General features: G+C 45.1%; 1 pseudogene across 1 annotated transcript; it reads right to left on the bottom strand.

Moving 5' to 3' along the window:
• Positions 1-327: 327 nt before the first annotated feature.
• Positions 328-16,427, bottom strand: LOC101401079 (cell division control protein 42 homolog pseudogene; annotated as a pseudogene). Its single transcript, XR_015555300.1, has 3 exons — positions 16,282-16,427; positions 7,386-7,988; positions 328-2,983 (listed from the first exon to the last, which is right to left on the bottom strand). The product of XR_015555300.1 is annotated as a cell division control protein 42 homolog pseudogene (transcript).
• Between the last annotated feature and the right edge of the window lie 2,131 nt (positions 16,428-18,558).

Genomic DNA, 18,558 nt, shown 5'->3' with positions numbered 1-18,558 from the left:
ATAATGGTTGGCCCCAAAGCCTGAGACTTGATTATCCAATTTTCCTGCTGCTAGGCACCAGACTACACTGCTAGCCCACTGGCTAATGTCATGAGTCAATGAAAATGTAACAAGGTACAATTTGGGAGGCATTTTTAGAGCAAGCACCACAACTCACAACTATGCCCAATGAGCAGAGTTCCCTTTTCCATGCGTAGTTTGAAACAGTTTTGTTTACAGCTGCACAGCTGCAGCATCACAGTACATTCCTATGTAGGGGGCCCCAAGACCACCCACCAGGTTCGATGAGTCGCTAGAAGGACTGACAACACTCAGCATATAGTTGCACTCACAGCTAAGATTTATTACAGTGAAAAGATACAAAACAAAGTCAGCAAAAGGAAAAGGCACAGGGGACAAAGTCAGGAGGAAACCAGGCACAAGCTTGCAAGAGTCTTCTCCAAGTAGAGTCACACAGGATACGCTTAATTCCTCCATCAACAAGTGGTGACAACTCATGTGAAATGTTGTCTACTGGGAAGTTCATTAAAGACTCAGTGCCCAAGGTTTTTACTGGGGGCTGGTCACATAGGCACCCTCTGTCTAACACATACCAAAATTCCAGACTCCCAGGAGGAAAGCAGGTATTCAGCATAAACCACTTTGGTTGTACAGACAGTTCAGATACAATGAGCCACTCTTATCAGTTCTGCAAATGGTGGGAACCCTCTCCATATCACAGTTTCCAGAAACCAGCTGAAGGCCAACCTTGGAAGCAGACCTTTCTAAGCAGGCTCTTGGCCTTTGGCCAAGGTGTCTTTATAGCAAAAGTATTATCAGCAGGGGCCGGCCCTGTGGCTTGGTGGTTAAGTGCGCGCGCTGCGATGCTGGCGGCCTGGGTGCGGATCCCGGGTGCGCATTGAGGCACCACTTCTCTGTCCATCCTGAGGCTGAGTCCCACATACAGCAACTAGAAGGATGTGCAGCTATGACATACAACTATCTACTGGGGCTTTGGGGGCAAAAAAATAAATAAATAAAATCTTAAAAAAAAAAAAAAGTATTATCAGCAGGACCTCATGCAGCAGGGTGAGAGCAACCTACAGTATTGATCTCGGTTGTGCCCTGTAGGGGTCCTTTACTTAGCCAGTTAAAACAAATTCCACGAATCATACAGATCTATCTGAGAAAGCCAAGTGGCTTCATCCTTAAGTTTCTGTATTAACCTTTTCTTACTTGGCCCAAGGCATAAATTCAGGCACAACCAGTAAGTTGAAGCTGACTTGAAAGCCTTCCAGGGCTGAGGCAGTGTTGTGATAGTCAGGGCTCACAAACAAGAAGTACAGTCCCAGAGTGGGTACATGGTACCCATAGAACAGAGTTTACACTTGTTGGGGCATGCCAAGCAGGACATACATTAGTCAGGCAGTACAGGTTAACAGGGCCCCCACTGGGGCCTTCCACTGTGGGGCCTCCCACCCTAGTTTCTTAGTCTAGTCCAAATCATGCAGTTCAGTCCTTGGTTTCAGAGGCACTACCTGAGGCAGTCAGTTCCAAACAGTTTTATTTGTCTATAACATCAGTCCAACAGCTTCTCAAGTGTGGACAACATCGGTAGGAGTTCTGCAGGAAAGTGCTGGTGCTGGGGTCACCCCCTGCCATCTCCTGGTCAGTGCTGGTCAGGTTTGAGGCTAGGCTCAGCAACCAGTTAGAATTCAAAGTCCTCACAGCTTAAAGAGGCACACAGTGAGTTTTCCTAACTTAGGAAGAGGGCAAAGCTTCCAGGAACAGTTCTGAAAAACAAAGATCACTAATGTCCTTCCCCTGTCCCCCTCCCTAGATGCTGGGGTTTTGTTTTTCCCTCCGTCATTACAAAATCCACTGTGTTCTTTTCGGCAATCATAACTTAACAGTTTTTCAATCATCCCCTACTCTCATCTAGACGTTTTGTCTGGAAGGGTTATGAGCAAGAGGCATAAAAGCATTTTCACAGAAAAATATTTTTATATAATTTAACCAGAAAAACACATCATATTCAAAATTGGTCAGAATGAAATTTTGAATTTAAATACATTTTTCAAATGGGTTTACATAACCTCCCACCCTTTTTGTCCTGATAATTTATCCAGGGAACAGCCTAGAAAAGATCAATCCCTTTCTGGGGACAGCTGCATTTAATAATCAAACTGCCTTACTAATGTGTACGTACCTGGAGAAAGGTTGGGAAGTGTAGTCAGGCTATCAGACCACCGTTGCAAACTGCAACTAATCTGGAAAGCCAAGCACAAGTCAACAGCAAGGAGACGACCCTGAGACAGGGTCCAGAGTCTGATCTGTCAGTAGTGAGTGGAGGGGTCACACTCTCTATGATGTGCCCTTCCCCAGCTTGCAGCTTTTTCAGGAATCATAAGTTAGGAATGCGGTCAGTCTCTGTATCAGAAATATACAGCCGATCAGTAGCTCAATTTCAGATGGTGCCATCAGAAATAAGCCCTTTTCTGTGGGCATTTGTTTGTGACCCAGATGGTTGAGCCAGTATCCATGACGTTCCCGCAGTTTAGTCCACAGAGAGGTGTCCTACTCTGCAACTGTGCCAGAGTCTGAGTTTTGTGTTTAGAGCAGAGCAACTTCATCAGATTCTACTTTGGCACAGTTAGTGTTGAGGCTGACACAGCCCACAACAGAAAGTATCAGGTTTCAGCTCAGAGTCAGGTTTAGGTGGTGAGCATCAGGATTCCAAAAAAGCCAGTGGCTTTTCTTCAGCAGTAGCAAAGCTGAGATGCTGCAAGGCCAGACATCCATGTTCCAAGTCTCACTGACAAACAAGCCTTTATTATAACCTTTTTATCTTGTCAGTCTTAGAGTCCAAATAGACCCACTCAAATATATGCACATCAGGGTCAGACATCTGATTTTGTAAGAGCTCATTAGCACTAAAATCTGCTTTGCAAAATTCCAAAAGCGTATTTCCATCTGGAGAATGACTCTCTTTTCATGTTGTTTCCTTTTTTTCCAGAGGTTCCAAAAGGCAAAAAGTACAGCAAATATCATCAGTCACAGAGATTTGTTTTTAATATTCAAAAAATTTACATTTCAACCCACCCACCAATAGCAAAAAGCAATTATTTGTATGTCCCACTAACACTGTTTCTTTGCAGCTTTCCCTGACTGGGATGATCTCTCTAGCATGTATGAAATTATAAGCATATAACATTTTGCATCAATTTTTCTCCTATATCCAGATGCAACAGCCACAAAACACAAAGATATTTTTTCAAAAATCCCTTCCTACCTTTTAAATGGAAATTTACTCAACTCTCTACCAGTAAATTTAACATTTACAGAGTTAACATTACAGCAACCAAGGAAAAATCTCAGCTGGAATGCAGTGTTGGGGTGGGGGTGGGGGGCAGGTGGGGGTATGTTACTGTAACAGTGAATGGCAACTAGGCTGAAGAAATGGCTGGAGTGGTTTTTTCCCTTTTTTTCTTCTGGTTTGCTTTGCTCCAGCCCTAGGAACTAATCTAACATTCTTTCCTCCCACTTGGAGGAAAGAGCAATACAAACTTTTAATATTTTTGGCCCATCTAAGCTCACATTTGTGAATATTTGGGCCCTTTCTCCTCTCACCTGGAGGAGAGAACAAAAAACAAAAAGGCATCACGAGTCTGCACTTTTTTCCTCTCACTTTAGCCAGCATAGCCAAAAACAGCCAGGAGATCCAGCAAGCCAAATCTCCTGGAACTGATTTATCATTTTCAAATTCCATAGGTAACTTCTACCTCTCATAAAAGACTGCTATTTCATACCATGGCCAGCCATGCACTAAAGGTTTGTCATCCCTTGCTCCTTCATCCTTACTTTTCCCAAACAATGCTTTTGCCATAGTTCAGTGAGTCAGATTTGGACTAGCCAATCCCACTTCTGACACCAACTGAGTTACGGGTCTTCGAGATCATCCCCCAAGTTCGATGATTTACTAGAAGGACTGACAACATTCAGCACATAGTTTCACTCACAGCTAAGATTTATTACAGTGAAAGGATACAAAACAAAGTCAGCGAAAGGAAAACACACATGAGGCAAAGTCTGGAGGAAACCAGGCACAATCTTCCAAGAGTCACACAGGATACACTTAACTCCCCCAACAACAAGTGACAACACATGTGAAATTTTGTCTACCAGAAAAGCTCACTGAAGACTTAGGACCCAAGGTTTTTATTAGGGGTTGGTCACATAGGCACCCTCTGCCTAACACATACCAAAATTCCAGACTCCCAGGAGGAAAGCAGGTATTCAGCATAAACCAGACTGATTGTACAAACAGTTTAGGTACAGTGAGTCACTCTTATCAGTTCTGTGAACGGTGGGAACCCTCCCCAAATCACAGTTCCAAGGCACCAGCCAAAGGCCAACTTTGTAAGTAGGCCTTTCTAAAGATAAGCAGGCTCAGACCCGCTATGTATGTCTCCTACACAACCCCATTGGCCTTTAACTCAGCTGATGCTTCCATGAACCAGGCCCAGGCATCCTCAGGAACCTGAGTGTACCCAGGTCCCCAAGAAACCTAAGGTGATGGCATAGATACTGCATCTGAGATAACCACAACTTTGTGGTGACTATGTACTTATGAGATTCCATTAATGCCCACTGTGGTAGGTTGAATAATAGCCCCCAGAGATTTACAGGTCCTAATCCTTTGAACCTGTGAATGTTAGTTTACGTGGTGAAAGGGGCTTAGCAGATGTGATTAAGTCAAGGATCTTGAGATGGGGAATCCTGGATTATCCATGTGAGCCTTAAACGTAATCACAAGTGGCCTTATAGGAAAGAGGCCAGAGAGAGATTTCACTGCAGAAGAGGAAATAGGAGATGTGATGACGAAAGCAAGAGGTTGGAATGATGTGAGGGAAGGGTCATGAGCCAAGGAATAAGGAGACCCTTCAGAAACTAGAAAAGGCAAGGAAACTGATTCTTCCTTAGAGCCTCTGGAGGGAGTGCAGCCCTACCAACAGCTTGATTTCAATCTACTGAAACTGACTTTGGACTTCTGGCTGTCAGAACTGTAAGACAATAAATGTGTGTGTTTTAAGCCACTAAGTTTGTGGTAATTTGTTACAGCAGCAATAGGAAACTAATACACCCAGTTTACCTCTTTCCTGGATATACCATTTCCATTTAATAATGCATGCTTGCTGGGCAATACCCACTTTGTTGGTGTTTTCATTTTTGACCCATTCCAGAATGAGCATGTCAGAGTATAACGACGCCTGCTGTTGCTTAGTTAGCTTCTCAGTGTTCACCAGAACTCAATAACAAGCCAATAATTGCCCCTCAAATGGAGTATACCAGGCAGCAGTGTCAGGCGAATACTGTGTCCAAAACCCTAGGGGGCACCACTGCCTAGTGCCACAGGCTACAGTCTACATAACTATCAATCACTGACATTTGTAGCTCAAAAGGTGCATTAGAACTAACTGGTCCAAGTAGGAGGGCTGTCTGTATAGCCAGCTGGAGAGTTTCCTTACGTATCCTCTTTATACTAGCTCCTTAATCAGTATAGTGATCTCATCCCCTCTCCTCCCTTCACCTGGCATCCTATACTGCTCTACTAGTAACACATAAGTGGGCTGAAAGATCCAGGTCGGCTCCTAGTTATGTACTCATCCCACTAGTAATTTTTTATTTGTGGCATGTCCCCACTGGGAACATTCCTTACAATCAAGAGAAGTTTTACACACATATAACACATCTGTTCCCACAATACATTCAGAGGTATCAGTTACAACCACTTGGGTGTGTGAACTGTTCACCGAATAAACTATAATACAAATAAGTTTCAAGGGCGACAACGGTGTGGATTCTTTTACCACAGATATGCAGATCAACTTTTGGCAGGAATTACAAGTCTGGCAGGACATGGTAGCTTCATAAAGAAACATATAGTCCTTTACTTTGTAAGAAGCATCATTTTCTTCTTTGACTATTGGAGACCTTCAGTGTGGTAAATTCACCCACATAGTCTCCAAGCTTTATTTGGCAAGAAGGCTCCGAATTTTGTCCGAGTTTATTAGTCATACCCGCTGGCAAGCATCTGCTAACATTGCAATTGAGCTATTGAGACAGAAACTTTCGATTTGTCAACCAACAGACATTATTTACACACTGTAAATTTTGGACATCAAAAGAATTTTCTCTAACACTTTGTAAGCATTCATAGTACAAGAAATTTATCATTTAAATTATACATTTTCATAATGCTACATTGAATTGGCTCAGAGCCCTCACTCATTAGCTTTTTCCTCTTTACTGTAAGCTTGGCCCAAACTCTATCAGTTGAATTCAGACACTTTTTAGAGAAACATAGACCAAGGAGTTTAACACAAGATTACAACAGCTGCCCAAAGACCATGTTATCTCTTCAGGGAGTTCAGGGCAGGGCAGAGGAGGTCAGATGTAGCGGAGGGGAAGCTTCTTTTCTTGAAGCAGTAGAGGTCAGGGTAAGAGAGAGGGAGTGATCAGGAGGCATGGCTGGAGCAGCTCTGCACCAATAAGCACAGGTTTGCACTTACTTTCAGATTTAAGCAGCTGTTTGCTCAGTTTCAACAAACGAACTAACAACTAAGACACCATTCAGGAAGCTGGTTTCAATCCTACCTTTCTAAGTCTCCAAATATTCACTAACAGGAAGCCTTCATTATCAGATCCTGGGGAGTCTTCCCATATCACTTACCCCAACCCACACAGTCCATTAACAGGTATGACAAGGGAAGGAGCCTTATTCCCCACTCTTGTCCACCACTTAGACTAGAGCATGCACTACCAGATCCAGGGAGTCTTATCATAGCCTGTAACTTGGCCCATGTGGCTCTGTCTGGCTTTCTTCCAAAAAGACTTCCTACCCTTACCAGCCATAGGTTGGATACCAAATTTGTCAAGTAAGGCTGACAAAGTCTAAGATCATTAAGGAACCGGCATGAGGCAGTTCCCTCTACAACTGCAAAAATGGATTTTTTTTTTTTTTTTGTGAGGAAGATCAGCCCTGAGCTAATGTCTATGCTAATCCCCCTCTTTTTGCTGAGGAAGACCGGCTCTGAGCTAACATCTATTGCCAATCCTCCTCCTTTTTTTTTTTCCCCCAAAGCCCCAGTGGATAGTTGTATGTCATAGTTGCACATCCTGCTAGTTGCTGCATGTGGGACGCGGCCTCAGCATGGCCGGAGAAGCGGTGCGCGCCCGGGATCCGAACCCAGGCCGCCAGTAGTGGAGCGCGCTCACTTAACCACTAAGCAACGGGGCCGGCCCTAGATTTTTATTTTTAATTTGAATTAAATATTGCCTTTAGTCTGATGACAACACCAACAGTGCAGAAAGTGCTCTGGAGGTATGTTCGGGGCAGCACTCACCTGCAGTTCTTCAGTTCTAGGGGCTCCGGGGCAGCCAACAGTGCTTTGTCAAATACGTCCTTTAGGTTTTTTTCTGTGTGAATGCAGGACACTCCACATATTCGACAGCCTTCAGGTCACAGACCAGCATTTCAGCAGTCTGTGGGGTGAGAGGTTTCTGTGTCCTTGGCAAGTTTCTCAATAGTAGAGGGTCACATTTATGAGATCAATTTTGGTTCCAACAAACAAGTAGTCTTTGGACAATGGTGAATTATCTCAGGTATCCACCTTTTCCTCATTTTCAAATGAGGGCAGAAGACCACTAAAAAATAGACTAGAAATATATCCGTTTGTGGATAGCTGAGGGGTTCTGTCAAATTTTTCTTGCCCTGCAGGATCAACAAGTCCAAGAATGTAGGGCTGTCACCAATCATAACTGTGACTGTGTAGTTGTCAAAAACCATTGAACATATTCAGACATTAATTTGTTTTCTGTATAGGACATCAAGACATATCTTACCAACAGTGCCATCACTCACATCACAATAGTCTGCCTTGCTGAAATATTTTTTAATCCACTTGAAATATTCCAAATTTAATTTTGAACTCAGCTTCTCCACCCGACTTCAAGGACCATGTGTTTTTATCAGCCTGAAGGTTGCCTAGTAGAAAAGGTAGTGGAAGAAGGGTTTAGTCACAGGAGGCTCTCATAGTTGAGAAGGTGGGCCAAACTGACCAGATGACGGTAGTGGGTAAGACCACGTGCCAGGAAGCTTTGCAGAAAAAGTCTTAGATAGCAGGAAGGGTAAAGGTCAGCTGCCAGCTCACTCCACCAGACTGACAGCTGCAACAGGAATGGAGGGCACTAGTGGAACCTGTCCTGCTGGCCCCTGCCTTCCCTAACTGCTGATGCCTCCAGAATGCGATGTGGAAGAAGCAGTATTCAGAAACCGTCCTGAGGCCCTTCCCTATGCCTCCACCCCTCCCACCCCACCCCGATGGCTATTTTCTGGGCGGGCAGGTCAGGACCCCAGCGAAAAAGGCTGAGTACTGTACAGGAAATGAAGGTGTCAACCGCCGACTGCTGTCAGTTACAGAGACATTCCCTTGGGAGTCAGCGGGCTCCACGTGTCACGTGACTCGCTGGAGGGCAAGGAAAGGTACATAAGGGCGCATCACTTGACTGTAAACCGCCGCGGTGAGCGCCGACTGTGGACACTTGGAGCCACGTGAACCGCCATGACCAAGAGGGTTCCAGTCACGTTCCTGCCTCCAACTGCATCCTCCGCGCTTCACTTAATCAGGCGCCACCTTCTCGCAACTTCCGGCTCCCTAAGGCCCGGGAAGTCCTGGCTCTAGTAAAATGAAGTAAGACCGGTAGGGCGGAGGGAGGAATGGACCTGAAGGAGGGTACCAGGGCTGTCTCCGCTTGGGCGGGACCTGACGGAGTCCACGCGGCGACCCGGGCCTATGGGAGTCCGGCAGAGCGGTGACGTCAGAGGCGGCGACGTCAGAGCGCGCCCAGTGAGCGGAGCTGTAGGGGGCGGTGCTGCGCGGTCGGGGCTGGGGTTCAGGGTGTCTCATGGCTATGTTACCTATCTGGTCTCATTCCCCAAATGGGGAGACCTAGGTTGTGCCAGCCTCTTACCCAGGCTTTTGCAGTACCTGCTGCGTTTGTATGCGAAATTGCCCTGATTTTGTGACACCTACGCGGTAGCACGGAGAGCGTCTCGCTCCGCGCTGGTGGAGCCTGTAGATGAGGAACCCTGGACGAGGCCCCGATGGAAACGCGGGCTGGAAGTTTGTCAGGAACACGGAGGCTGGACGCACTAAGGCCAGAATTGGCGTTACTGAAACTGTGGGTGCTTCCTGGTCCCAACCAATTTACCAAAGCCAACTTGCAGCAACCTGTTGTCGCTGAGCATTTCAGACACCTTGGAAGCTCTGCCCTCCCGAGGTGTCTGTAAGACCCAGGAAGACCTTAAGCTTTTGTGCTGGCAGAGACGGATGCCTGAGTTCAGCAGGGCTGAAACACTTTTTTAAGCAATTTGCAGTTTTGCGGCTGGGGCTCCCTGGGGCTTTGGTCTAACATCTTTCATGCTAAGAATATTAGGTGACTGCATATACTAATCAGTGGATTGCGGCTTAAACTAATTGCTTAGGTTTTGTTTAAAATTATGTTACATATTGATTAGTGTGCCCTTTTTCAATGCTTCGATACTCTTGATTTCAGCTTGTTTAGTAACTGAAGGTCTTGGTGGTCTCCAATCCCAGGGGAGTGTTCTTAACACAGTTTTGACATGTTAACCTGGTTGGAAGGACATCGTGGGAATATAAGTAAGCAAAAGATAGTGGGACTATTAGGAGTAAAAAAAATATAGTTTGCGGGGCCAGCCCGGTGGCACAAGAGGTTAAGTGCGCGCACTCCGCTGCGGCAGCCTGGGGTTTGCCAGTTCAGATCTCAGGTGCGCACCACGCAATGCTTGGCAAGCCATGCTGTGGTGGCATCCCATGTAAAATAGAGGAAGATGGGCACGGATGTTAGCCCAGGGCCAGTCTATCCTCAGCAAAAAAAAGGAGGATCGGCAGATGTTAGCACAGGGCTGATCTCACACACACAAAAAATATGTACATATATATAGTTTGCTTTCTACTCTTCCACACCCACAAAACTTCTGAGATGTGCCCTACTTGTGTGCTTAATTGGATGTATAACTAATAAGTTGTACAATATGAGGCTTCCATCTCATTAGGTAATATGATAGAATTGCTAACATTTACACGGGGCTTATTATTTGCCAAGCATTGTTCTAGGTGCTTTGCAGGTATTAGTACCTTTTATCCTCAGTGGAGTGTTAACCAGTGAAATAGGTGCTGCTATTATTCTCATTTTACAGATAAACTGTAGCACTGGGAGATTAATTTGCTCAAAGTCACACAGGCCAAAGTCTGCCCTCTTATTCAGTATTCTGTAATCTTAGTGTAATTGGAGACTGGACTGGAAGTCTGGAGGCCTATATTCCAAACCCATCTCCACTATGTTCCAGTTGTGTTATGTTTATAAGTTAAAACTGTCCAGGGCCAGCCTGGTGGCTTAGCGGTTAAGTGTGCGCGCTCCGCTACTGGCTGCCCGGGTTCGGATCCTGGGCGCGCACCGATGCGCCGCTTGTCCGGCCATGCTGAGGCCGCGTCCCACATACAGCAACTAGAAGGATGTGCAACTATGACATACAACTATCTACTGGGGCTTTGGGGAAGAAAAAAAAGGAGGAAGGTTGGCAATAGATGTTAGCTCAGAGCCGGTCTTCCTCAGCAAAAAGAAGAGGATTAGCATGGATGTTAGCTCAGGGCTGATCTCCCTCACACACACAAAAAAAGAAAGAAAACTAAAAAAAAAATAAAAACTGTCCAAAGCAGTGTAGCTGAGTCTCAGTTTCTTTACCTGAAAAATGAGACAGCTACACCAGTCCTGTTGACCTCCCTGAGTTGTTATACACATCAAATACAATGACATTTTTTAAAGGGAGCATTTTCAAAGCTATAAAATACTATAAGAAATATAACAGATGTTATATTGTACTTTTTTCACAGTCTTGGCTATTGAAGTAGGCCAGTTAGGAAATTGACTAATATGACTAAGTGTGCCAGTTAGGAAATTGACTAATATGACCCAGATGACTGAATTATGTCCCTAAAGTAGAATTATCATTAAACTTGAATTGTAAATAAAATTAACAATATCATTGCCAGATGGAATAATTCATTTAGTGCTGATAATGAACTACAGTTGCAGAATTTCTGTGATCCTTTTAAAACCTATTATGTAGATGAATTACCTTTGAAATCACCTGAGAGACACTAACTACTTGTAAAAATGAGTTTTTCATTTACTCATGATAATATAGCAAATGGCAGAGTCAAATTTTATTGTTTTGAAGTCCACTGGACTCTGGAAAATATAGGCAATGGGTAACAGTAATAATCACTGATTTTTTTTTGTGTGTGTGTGTGAGGAAGATCAGCCCTGAGCTAACATCCATGCTAGTCCTCCTCTTTTTGCTGAGGAAGACTAGCTCTGAGCTAACATCTATTGCCAATCCTCCTCCTTTTTTTTTCCCCAAAGCCTCAGTAGACAGTTGTATGTCATAGTTGCACATCCTTCTAGTTGCTGTATGTGGGATACAGCCTCAGCACAGCCGGAGAAGTGTGCATCGGTGCGCGCCCGGGATCCGAATCCGGGCCGCCAGTAGCAGAGCGCGCGCACTTAACCACTAAGCCACGGGGCCGGCCCCTAATCACTGATTTTTAACTATTCTTTATTAACAATAAATTTGCATTTATTTTATTTTTTTGTTGTTGTTGAGGAAGATTCGCCCTGAGCTAACATCCATTGCCAATCTTCCTCTTTTTTTTCTTTTTATGTGAGCTGCCACCACAGCATGGGCATTGAGAGATGAGTGGTGTAGGCCTACACCCAGGAACCAGGCCTGGGCTGCCAAAGCAGAGTGCACTGAGCTTAACCACTAGGCCACCAGGGTTAGCCCTAATTTGGCATTTAAATGAGCCAATAAGAGCCACCCCTGATGGTCTAGTGGTTAAAGTTCGGTGCTCTCACCACTTCGCTGGCCCAGGTTCATTTCCTGCTCATGGAACCACACCACCCTTCTGTCAGTTGCCATGCTGTGGCAGCAGCTCACATGGAAGAACTAGAAGGACTTACAACTAGGATATACAACCATGCACTGCAGCTTTGGGGAAGAAAAAAAAAAAAAAGAGGAAGATTGGCAACAGACGTTAGCTCAGGGCAAATCCTTCCTCACAACAACAACAACAAAAAAGAGCCAGGGCCAGCCCAGTGGCGTAGCAGTTAAGTTCATGTGCTCCACTTCCGTGGCCCAGGGTTCACGGGTTCGGATCCCAGGCCGGGACTGATGCACCACTTGTCAAACCACTGCTGTGGCGGTGTCCCATATAAAGTAGAGGAAGATGGGCATGGATGTTAGCCCAGGGCCAATCTTCCTCAGCAAAAAGAGGAGGATTGGCAACAGATGTTAGCTCAGGGCTAATCTTCTTCACACACACACACAAAAAGAGCCAATAAATTCTCTTTTTCTTAAGCCAGTTTGCATTGAGTTTTCTATGAGTTGCATCCAAAAGAGTTGTAACAGTTGTACTGAATTATGCCTATGACCACACTCTCTGCTCCTGCCTAGCTTAGAATTCTGAATGCTAACCCCGGCTGACATGGAAAGGGCTCTGTATCTAGTAGGTGCTCATTAAATGACAGCAGTTAGCCAACTCTGAAAGGTGTCTTCTTAGCATGTAAATACTTGTCTAAATTTTACAGAAAAGTAGCAAATTCTCACATTCTGCCTTCAGTTGACATATTTTAATCTTGATTCTCTGGAGAAGAATTGACCCTGTATATTTTCTCTTTTGCTTCTTTCTTAGAGGCTGGCTCTTGTGTTTCTGAGCACGTAGCTCTGTATTTCTTGTGGTCTCCTGATGAATTGAGTAGGTACTACCATGGTGGGTTACAGCAATTTGGGCTGACTTACTATCTCCATGAGACTGTGTGCTTCATATTTTGTCAGCAAAAAAGTGGTTCAAATGATCCCTGGAAGAACGGTAAGATGCATGGTGTGAAACATCACTGTCTTCCTTTGTATTATGGTTTTTTTTTTTTTTAATTATCTGACGTAACATTTATTATTTATTTATTTATTTAATTTTATTTCTTTGGTGAGGAAGATTGGCTCTGCGCTAACAACTGTGCCCATCTTCCTCCATTTTGTATGTGGCTTGATGAGCAGTGTCTCAGTCTGCACCAGGGATACGAACCCAAGAACACCAGGTTGCCAAAGTGGAGCACGAGAACTTAACCGCTACGCCACTTAAACACTAGGCTGGCCCCTGTATTATGGTTTTGATTTTCTCTGTGTCTTCCCTTGATGATCAAGAGCAGAGTGGACCCTGCTTTTAATTAGGATGTTAGGGTGATTAAGAAACTAAGATAGATTTGGGGAAAATCGGCTTTTGATGTGAGGAGATTGTCTTCATTAACTCCACAAAATTATACATAAAATACTTTAAAGAACCAGTGCATTTAACTTTTAAATGCCATCAAGAATCACTGTTGGGCCGGCCCCGTGGCTTAGCGGTTAAGTGTGTGCGCTCTGCTACTGGCGGCCCAGGTTCGGATCCCGGGCGCGCACTGACACACCGCTTCTCTGGCCATGCTGAGGCCGCGTCCCACATACAGCAACTAGAAGGATGTGCAACTATGACATATAACCATCTACTGGGGCTTGGGGGGCGGAAAAAAGGAGGAGGATTGGCAATAGATGTTAGCTCAGAGCTGGTCTTCCTCAGCAAGAGAGAGGAAGATTAGCATGGATATTAGCTCAGGGCTGATCTTCCTCACCAAAAAAAAAAAAAAAAGAATCACTGTTGAAATTCAACACATCATGATAGTTTTGATGTTTCCAGAAAAACGGAACTCCTTGACACTCTGTTATTGGTTTGGTAAAAATCTCTGCCTAGAAGGAAACTTCTTCCAGCCCCATTTACCATTAGCTCCCATATTCTTGGGATATGATTCATTGAGGTTAATATTATAATATTTTCATTGTAGTTATGCCAAGACAGACTAAACACTCAGCTGGGAAAATTCTGTGACTTTTAGTTCCAGGATCTTTATGGTGTTTCCCAACTATACTCCAAAGCCCTCATTTATTTTTCTGTTATTTTATTTTTGCCAAGATATTTTTCAGTAATCACAGCATGTAAAATATGCTTGTTCAGGGGCCAGCCCGGTGGTGTAGTCATTAAGTTTGTGCACTCCACTTCGGCAGCCCAGGGTTTGCAGGTACAGATCCCTATACACTGCTCATCAAGCCATGCTGTTGCAGCATCCCACATACAAAAATAGAGGAAGATTGGCACAGATGTTAGCTCAGCGACAATCTTCCTCAAGCAAAAAGAGGAGGATTGGCAACAGATGTTTGCTCAGGGCCAATCTTCCTCACCAAAAAAAAAAGCTTCTTCATCCCAGTGAGTTTCCAGAAGTAAATGCTCAGAAATAACTGCTACACTGTAGATATTCAGAAGAGTATTTTTGTATAAACCAAAACTTAGTAATAAGGTTAAGTGCTAAGAATAATCTCTTAAATAAATGCATTTATTTGGGTCTATGGAAGCTCTATGAAGCTCAAGATTTTTGGTTTGTTTCATGTTCATATAACTAGTTTCTTTCTCAGAGAGGTGTAATAAGAAACATCTAATAAGAAATTTGTAGAGCTCTGTTTCAGCATGATCCAAATTATCCCTTAAAACCTGGTGCTACGTTGTAGACTTCCATGTGTTCTTCTTTGTGGTTTCTAAGTGATGACATATCAAGCTGTATACATAAAGAAACCCCATGATTCTTACTGGGGAAATTTAGAATTATTTATCAGGGCCTTTATAATAGCTATACAAAAATTACTCATAAGTGAATGAGTTTGTTTGGTGAATGATGTTAACCTTTGAAATGTGTACTTTCTCGTGTAAGAATAAAACAGCCTTTGTATTTAAATTTAAGTATAATTAATAATAGCGTTAAGCATTCTTTTGTTTACTCTGGTATGATGGCTCTTCAAATATCTACAGAGGGCAAAAGCCTTTCTAAACCAATCAGCTACAACAGGTGATGGGTATTCATTCATCTTTCTGTCACAAGATATCTCTCTGTTTAGTCTTTGGACCTAGCTACCTGCTTTTTATTGCTTCTTGGTACTTCCCAGCTCAATATTTGTGCTTACTGTCACTTCATCATAATAGGTGTTCTCTTTGCTCCCCATAAGCCTGCCCACTCTTGGAACACCTACCCCCTCCCTGTCTGGAATGCCTGTCAGGGGGATCCCATTGACATTCTTCCCTTTCTGCCAACTCTTGCTTGCCATTCATTCCCACCCCACTGCAACATACCAACTAATATTCGTTTTTCCCAAACCTCACTCGGGGCTACATCTTGAAAAGAACTCCATTCTCTGACATGTAGAAGAAAGAAGGTCCAAATGACCTCACTCCCAAGGCTGACAGTTGTTGGTAGATGCCAGTTGGAAGCTCCACTGGGGCTGTTGGCCAGCGGCCTTAGTGCTCTTCCATATGGGCTTATTTGGGCCTCCTCGCAGCATAAGCTGAAGTCCAAGCAGGAACGTTCAAAGAGGACAGGCTTTGAGGTAGTCTTCCATTGTAGCTAATGTCAAACCTATTCTTTTGAGATGAGGATCAGATATGAATTGTTTGATTCAGAAGTGCATGATGCCAGTGCAGCTCAAAGAGAAAAATATTGTTTGATAAAATTGCTAAGCCTACACACCAAAGGAAAATTTATACCTGATTTTGAATCATGTGTTTTAACAAAGCAGCCTGAAGAAAGAATGCCAACAAACCACCTTGAAAAGGAGAAGATGGGTTAGTTCCTCTGTCCTAAGATGGGTTGGCAATCAAGGACCATGAGGAAAGGACCATCTGAGCTGGAGGGCTAAGGGTCTAAAAAAGATGGGGGTCACTTTAATGTATATAGTCTAAAGGGCCAAAGGGATGATCCATCTTTACAGGCAGGAGGCATGTACTACCTTAAGCTTGAGAGACAGCCTACCAGAAAGGAGAGGTGGAAAAAGGCCGGTGGATTTCCACAAGTGAGGAAGAGTCCTAAACGACCAGTTTGTGGTGCAAGTCCTCTGGTGGTGAGATATTTTGGCTGTAGACACTGTAGAAACTATTGGCCCCAGGAGGAAAAAATGGAAAAGCTGGCCACAGTGTCTGGGGAATATCCTGGGGAAATTAACTGGTGATGGTGGTTTCAGAAAAAGAAGGGCCAGAGGGGCGAGGGACAGGGCTGGGTCTGGTGCCTAGTAACGTCCGCACGCACCAACGCTCCGCGGGGGGGGGGCGGGGTGGTGGTGGTGGTGGCTGCCAACTTGACTTCCAGAGAGCTGCGAGCTTGGGGATGGAAAACCCAGCAGGGCCGGGCTGGCTGGTGAGAGTCCGCACTTCATTCAAGGTGACAGCGGGCATATCCCCGCCAAGTCAAGAGCAGACGTCCTTGTCTCAGTGGTCTCCGCACTTCTCTGCTGCTTCGTCCTAGACCCTCCACCAGCACTAGACGCTGAGAAGGACGGTTACTTGGGCTTGTGTTTCCTGACCTCGGAGGGGCAAGGTAGGAGGACGAAGGTGGCCCAGTACCGAGGATGCCATTTGAAAGATTTTTCCAGCTAGGTGGCAGTCAATTGCCTGCGCACGCGCAGAAAGACCTGGATGCCAACGCTCCTAGTACTTAGGCTCTCACGTGACTTATTGGGTTCGCGGTGCGTCATGTGACCCCGCATCCGCACGACGAAGCGAGCACGGTTGGGCGGGGCCCTAGCGAGTCACGTGTGTGAGCTGACTGGCTGTCGGGCCCAGGTTGTTCCGGGCACCTCCGCGCAGCCTCTGAGCTACAGCCGCAGCTTCGGAGCTTCCTGCTCGTTTGGAGCGAGACTGACGCAATCGTCACAGAGCGGAGAGATACTTGGGCAGGAAGGAGGACGTGATGCCCAGTCACTCGCGGCATTTCTTTTAGGACAGGACCTGCTGGAGTCAAGTCTCCTTACGTGGTAATAGGTTTCCATGCCCGTCCGTGGAGCCTTCCGGGAGTGGCGATGTCAGAGGCGCCGGCTCCGACCAACCCGCTGCAGGTCTCGCCAGCCTGGGGGCTGGCCTGGATCGGAGGGATTGCCTCGTGTGCTGGATCTCCCTCAGACCCGGAGCCTCTGCAGCCTCTGCGAAGTGGGAATGTCGTGGGTGGACTTAAGTATCCTTGTTTGGACCCCTTACAAGGGGACACTTAAGCAATGGCCGTATTGTAAGCTTCAGGGAGGCCAAGTGCCTTGTGTTGGAAGCACCTGTGTGGAGCATGTTCAGTCCCGGAGGTGTGAGCCTTCAGATGTGGGAACCTGAACAGGAACTTGGCCAGGGACGCTTGGAGCCCATTTGGGACTGAGAGAAAATTGGCAGTGCAGGTGCACCCTGGTTCCATTCACTGTATCAGAGTCAGGTTGTTGCAGCCTTCAAGGTATCAAATTTAGGTCTTTTGTGCTGCCAGAGGCAGGTGGCACAATGTGCAAAGGTCAACAAAGGTAAAATGAATTTTCTTTTTTGTGTGTGTGAGGAGATCAGCCCTGAGCTAACATCTGCCAATCCTCCTCTTTTTTTCTGAGGAAGACTGGCCCTGGGCTAACATCCATGCCCATCTTTCTCCACTTTATATGGGCCGCTGCCACAGCATGGCTTGACAAGCGGTGCGTTGGTGTGTGCCAGGGATCCAAACGGGCGAACCCCCCCGGCCCCTGCAGCGGAGCACGCGCACTTAACTGCTTGCACCACCCGGCTGGCCCCAAATGAATTTTCTTAACTGCCTGAAAGTGTCTCAACTGTCAGGCCCCCTGGGACTTTCTTCTATAGTGTTCCAAACTAAGAAAGATTAGCCCAATGGATTAGTCAATGGATTTGGGCAGAAGTCTATGGCTGTTTCCTATTTGAAGTTATAGTATACATCCATTGGTGAAAAGACTCCCTTTCAATGCTACAAAACTCTCATATCAGGTTATTTGAAAACCTCTGTGGTCTCTAGTCCTAGATGTTCTCTTGGTTTTGAGGGCACAGTGAGGATAAACGGAAAATGAATGATATTCACGGTTGTAAGGCAAAAATGTTTACACAATCATAAAACTTTTGAATTTTCCGTACACTAGCGCAAATTGGGTATATTCCTAATAAGGTGTACAATATCAGGCTTCTAACTCTACTTAGGAGGCCAGGTGACATGAGTGATTATAATAAGAGCAATGAGTAATAAACAATGACGTTAGCATGGGTAAATTGTCTATAATTACTGTCTCAATGTCTCATCTCCCATTCTCCCTCAAAGCCAATTCACTAGATTTTCCGCTCCATCAATCCATAAGATCACTTTCTCCTCCCTGACATGCTTTCTTTACCTGACTTCCAAGACATTCATTCTCTTGGTTTTCTCCTTCACTTCACTTGCTGCTCCTTCTGTCTTTTTTTTGCTGATTCTAATTAAAATTGCACCTGTTCAGGTGGTCCGTTGATGGACTGCTGATCTTTGGAGGAATAATAAAATTAAGACACATAATTCATAAATTAT

The sequence above is a fragment of the Ceratotherium simum genome, chromosome 20 (assembly GCF_057802395.1).
Source record: "Ceratotherium simum simum isolate JZ-2026a chromosome 20, ASM5780239v1, whole genome shotgun sequence".
Lineage (NCBI taxonomy): Eukaryota > Metazoa > Chordata > Mammalia > Perissodactyla > Rhinocerotidae > Ceratotherium > Ceratotherium simum.
This window is presented reverse-complemented; position numbering and strand designations above follow the sequence as displayed.